Genomic DNA, 6096 nt, shown 5'->3' on the forward strand with positions numbered 1-6096 from the left:
TTTTTTTCTCTCATAAATTTGTAAAGTAATGCAAGGCTTATTTCATCTTCTTATGAAGTTCCATAACTCATCTGCATAGCTTAGATAGATAAAAATTGTAAGGGTACCAATACTTCTAAGATAATGGTTGTACAGAGATTCTCATTAAAATTGATGATTGTTTTTGGACCACAAGTATCATTTTCATCTTAATCTTAGTGGGAAGATTTGTGTATTTGGTCACCTCTCTCTCCCTTAACTGGTGGGGTGTGACAACCACTTGACTATGAGTGCATAAGACAATTTCTCTTCATTAATCAAGTACAAATGGAGAACTAAAAATAGTTTAGGATATATAGGATATATAAATGCACCACTCAGAGCAGTCTTAGAGGTAGTAAGTGATAAATTATGAGGGTTCCTTCAAGAGTAATTTCTTCTATTTTTATCATGTTGGTTCACAGTGTCAGAGGTGGATGTTGGTGGTCCGGCAGTAGAGGTTGAACACTCCCAACAATATCCCATTACATTGCGTTATTGTGTGACAGATGGCAGCAGAGGGGCAGTCTAAGAAATTGGTGTCTGACATAGAAGTGCATGTGAAATGAAGGTGTGTCACTGTATTCCCCCATGTGGAAAAAATGGTACTCACTGACATTGATTTACATAAGCTGAAACATTTATGGAGACCAAACAGTGGATGTGAACTCAGTGAGGTGATGGGTAGTGTGTTTCAGCAGTGGCAACAGGAAAGTAAAAGACAAGCCATGTTCCATATGGCCATGCACAGCTGTCACACCATGAAATGAAGATTGTCTAGATCAGCTCATCTGTGCAAATTGGTGAATTATGACATGAACTTGTATATGAAGCTGAATATCAGCCTCAGTGCTTTGGAAATGACATTGACAAAGTTGAAATATTGCAAAGTTTGCGCTAGATGTGTCCCAAAAATGCTCAGATGGGAACAGAAAACTTACCATATGTAAGTTTGTCAGGACCTATTGAACCAATACAGAGCTGAAGATATTAGTTTCCTGGATCACATAATTGCCAGTAATGAGTTGTGATGCCAGCACTACAAGCCAGAATCAAAATGGCAGTCAATGAAATGGCAACATGTGAATTCTTTATCAAAGAAAAAGTTCAAGCTGCAGCCCTCAGTAGGTAAAATGATGTGCATATGTCTTTTGGGATAGGAAAAGTGTGATCCAGATGGATTTTCTGGAATCTGGACAAATCTTCAACTCTGAGCCCTACACTACTATGCTGACTGAGCTGAAGCCTCAAACTTCCAGAATTAGACCAGAAAAGAAGACAACCTCTTATAACACAATAATACCAGGCCCCATGCCAGTTTGAAGGTCATGGAACACATCACCAGTCTTAGCTGGACTGCCAAAGACTCACAAAATTAGAAGGGACCTCAAGAATTCGTTGAGTACAATCCCTCTGCTAAATCAGGTACCCTACAATAGATTGCACAGGTAGGAGTCCAAAAGGGTCCTGAATATCTCCAGAGAAGGAGACTCCACAGCCTCCCTGGACAATCTGTTCCAGTGCTTCATCACCCTTATTGTAAGAAAATTCTTCCACCTTTATTTGGAACTTCCTAAATTCAACAAGGCCAATACTCCTTGTCCTATCACTACACAGCACTAAGAGCCTGCCTCATGCATTTGCCTACTGCCTCCCTTTTGATATTTATAAACATTAATCAGATTCCCTCTCAGCCTTCTTTTCCATTGGTTGAATAGACCCAGATTACTCAGTCTTTCCCGATAAGGAAGATGCTCCAGGACTTTTAGCATCTTTGTGGCCCTCAACTAGACTTCTTCTAGGAAATCTATGCTGCACAAGTTTCATAATAAGGACGTTATGGGCGATGTTGTCAAATGCCTTGCTAAAATCAAGATACACAACATCCATGCTTTCCCCCCATCCACCTATCCAGTGGTGACATCATAGAAGGCTACCAGGGTGGTCAAGCATGATTTCCCCTTGGTGAATTCATGTTGACTACTCTTGATAACCTTCTTTTTTTGCAATTGCTTCAAGATGGCATCCAGAACAAGTAGTTCCATCACTTTTCCAGGGATGGAAGTGAGCCTGACTGGCCTTTAGTTTCCTGGATCCTTCTTGCCCTTTTTGAAGACTGGAGTGACACTGACTATCCTCCAGACCTTTCAAAGATGATAGAGAGAGGTTCAGGACTCTGGCAGTTCTCTCAGTGCATGTGGGTGCATCCCATTGGAACCCATGGATTTGTATTCTTTGATTTTGGCTAGATGCTCTCTGACCATCTCCTCACCAACCCTAGGGAAACCTCCCATTCCCCAGACTCTCTTTCTCTTACCTGGTCTGGGATTCCTGAGGAGCAGTCTTTGCAGTTAAGACTGAAGCAAAGAAAGCATTCAGTATCTCCATCGTTTCTCCATCCCCTGTTACCAGAGTACTTAACTCATTTTATAGGGGACTCGCAGTTTCCCTAGTCTTCCTTTTACTGGTGACATGCTTAAAAAAAAACCTCTTCTTATTATCCTTTACCTTATTTGCAAGACTTAATTCCAAGAGGGCCTTAGCCTTCCTCATTGCATCCCTAAAAGTCCTGACAACATTCCTAATTTTTTCCAAAGGCCCTTTCCCCACATTTAATGGACCTTTCCTTTTGGTTTACCCATGTGTTCATTTCTCATCCACACAGGCCTTCTGCCATCTTTCCCTAATTTCTTACTCATAAGTATATGCTGATGGAAGAAGTGGTGTTTAAGTGTCAACCAGTAGTTCTCCTGAAGCCTACAGTAGGAATCCTATTTATGCTTCTTCCACAGAAGATCTTGAACTCCATCATCTTATGCTCCATCCCAAGCTGCATCCAACCTTCACATCCCTGACCAGCCCTTTCTTGTTAGTAAGAATGATGTCAAGTAGCACACTCCTCCAACCACATTCCTCCAACCACACTCCTCCTACTCAGGTCTTTTCTAACCTGAGCAATTCTATGATTCTATGATTTAGTGATTAGTTAAATATCATTTGAGCTTTCAAGGGACACTTCACCTGGTAAGATCAAAAATACAGTGGACTACTCTTACATGTAAAATTGTCCAGTTTATTGTGAAGAGGCATATTTTTTCAGAAGAGGAACTATGTGAATAAAAATTCCATTTCATGTTCTCTAGAGACCAAAAACATATAATTGTAGAGGAACTATAAGGGATATGTTCCAACTCATGTAAAAGGAAAATATATTTATCTTGAAACTGGTGTAAGGCAAATTGTCACTTTAGAAGTACAGTAAAGAAGCAACTACTTGCCCTGCCATTAAATCTGGTCTAAAGAATTCTTCAGTGTATGCTAATACATAGATAAGGGAGCTGATAAGTCTAATAAGCTGTAAAACTTCAAAGACTATAGTATGATTTTTCAAGAGTATAGAAAAATTATTTTGTCTGATATTTACACTGTTTTTCTTTTGACAGTGATCTTCTGTGGTCAATGCGTTATGATTAATATAAGTTTGAAAGAGTTACAATAAGTCATTCACGTTCTTTTTTAAAATGTGCACAAGTTGTACTGCAAGATGTTTGCAGTGTCATTTTTCTGGATAAAGAGATGACAGTGGATTGTTCTTACACAACTCTCATGTATACCAGCATCATTTAAGTTTAGATTCCTAACTTTAGTTTCTATTGCTCAAACACTTTGCTATTCCTATAGATTTCAGAACATTAAATAGAACTTTAATATACTGGGCATGATGAGAGGGAGCCAGGACAGATTAAGACTGTAAGAGTTATTTGTGAAATTTATCAATTCCAAACTTTCCTACTACTTAATTGTGTTTAAATAAAACATTGAGCACGTTTCCTCATGCAAACCATAAAATGTTTCTCTCTGTATAGGCTTCATCTTCATGATTTATGATGGAACGTGCTGTAAAGAAAATCAACAGTTTTCCTTCCCTGGTCAATCTAAGTTCCTAAAGGCACAGATCAGTTAAGTTTATCTGTGTTTACAAATTTTATCCTCTGAACATGTTTCTATAGGCTGAAGTCTTGCAATTTGATGGAAAGTACTGATAATTATTACTCAACCAATTTTCTCTAGAGTGCAGTACTTGTATGGAGGGTAGTAGATCATGTTGAACAGGACCAACTATCTAAAGAAATATGTTCTGTGAAATAGTACTCGGGTGTGGAGAACAGAGAATAGGAAGATATAACTCTATCCACCAAACTGGTAGTGGAAGGCCAGGTGCAAATAAAATATCTGAAAGATAAATGAAATCATCACCAATGTGAATTTGTGAAACAACATGTAAGGAGATAATATTCCCAATTCTAATTCAACAAGTTCCAGAATATGTATTTCATGTTAAACACAGGAAGAGTCTACCATGAGTTCCATGCTGATTTAAGAATCACATTGAGACCTAGTTGAAGATGCTTATGTATATCCTCTTTCAGTTTCTGTGTGTAAGCGGAGGAGTCTTACCATAGCAAGACTCTTTGTAACTTGCTAATATTCCTTTGCTGAGAGATATTTTTTAATCTGTTCAAATCATAATATTTTTTAGCAAAAGTTAGGGAAGTGCAGCAGAGGATGGGCTCTGTGAAAAGTATAGGAACTGCCTCTGAAGCATAGCTCTTTGTAGAGTACGTATCAAGTGTATAACTACACGTGACTGAGCCCTTTGTTTTGGATTGCAAAATAAAAGGAACCAAGAGATTAAGTGACTTGCCACAAGAGTCTTGACAGGACAAAGTGGCTCCAAGGGAAGTCTTCTACGCTATCAATCTGCTACTGACAAGAGGACTGGTAAAAACCAGCCTCTTCAACATCATATTACATGAAATTCCTAGGTTACTCTAACCAGTCGTGTACCAAAGTAGAATCAGTTCCACTCAGCTTAAATGTGTGTTTATACACAGATAGATCTAGATTATTAAATGTGGCATCATTAAAATCTCTCTAGATGGGTAATTAACAGCATGAAGTAAATTAAGCGGAGACATGCTGCATCTAATTTGTGTTACTGTACACTAGCTCCTTAGTGTGTACCTCCAGAAATTCGCACGATAATACATAGAGGTAATTCTTCTTATTAAGAAAAGAAATTAAGAAAAATTAGTAGCAATATCATAGAGCCATTGGAAGTTCTTGCCATGAAATTACACATATTCAGATACCTGCAGTGCGTCTTTATAAACAGGATTTTTGTATTAAGAGGAAAAACTTACTTCTTTTTTTCTGAACTATTCTAGAATAAGACCGTATTTTACGATGCATTTTAGTTTTGTGATATTTCATTTGTTAGTGACTGCATCAACAGAATACTGCAATACAAGCTTTAGGAATACGTGTTATGGTAATGTAAATATCTGAAATACCATTTAGAGAATGAATATCTACTCCATGTCAAATGCAAGACAGGCAGTGTAGCAGCATGACTGTCAATGAAAAACACATCCAAAACCAAATTTTTGCAAGGAAAATAATATATATATATATATATTTTCTTTCTTTCTCAATAATTTCCATTGCTGTTGCCTATGCAGGTGACTGAAAAGCAAACATTTTGGATTCTGTCCCCGTGATGGAGTCAAAGAAGCTTGCTTTTTCTTAGTGCATAGCATTGCCATAGCAGGTGTGTTTCTGTTGACATCACCTCTAGAGGAACAGAAAGATGAGACAGAAAAGTATGATTGCCTAACACACAGTTTTGGCTCTTGTGGAAGGCTGATGAATCACAGGAGTTCCTTTTTCAGCTGCTGCTTTACATGGCACAGAAGTGATTTACAGTCATGTAACTACCATACATTAACTGACTAGTACTAAGAATGTGATGTAAACAGAGCACAGGGAAAATGAGATGAGATGAAACATTCAGGCAGAGTATAGATGTGACCTATAGATGTACCTCACGGTAAACAAAGAACTTTCTTTGTCTAGTGTAATCCACTAGACCAGTTGGGGTAAGCAACTGATGAATGAGGAGCCAATCTTACATACACAGAAAGAAACTTACAGAAGTGAAGATATTTGCAGCTGTCAAGTAGTGACTGTCCATGCTTATTCATGATAGGTAGTGATCTGGGTATATTTATCTATGAA

This window comes from Meleagris gallopavo, chromosome Z (genome assembly GCF_000146605.3).
Source record: "Meleagris gallopavo isolate NT-WF06-2002-E0010 breed Aviagen turkey brand Nicholas breeding stock chromosome Z, Turkey_5.1, whole genome shotgun sequence".
In the NCBI taxonomy this organism is placed as follows: Eukaryota; Metazoa; Chordata; class Aves; order Galliformes; family Phasianidae; genus Meleagris; species Meleagris gallopavo.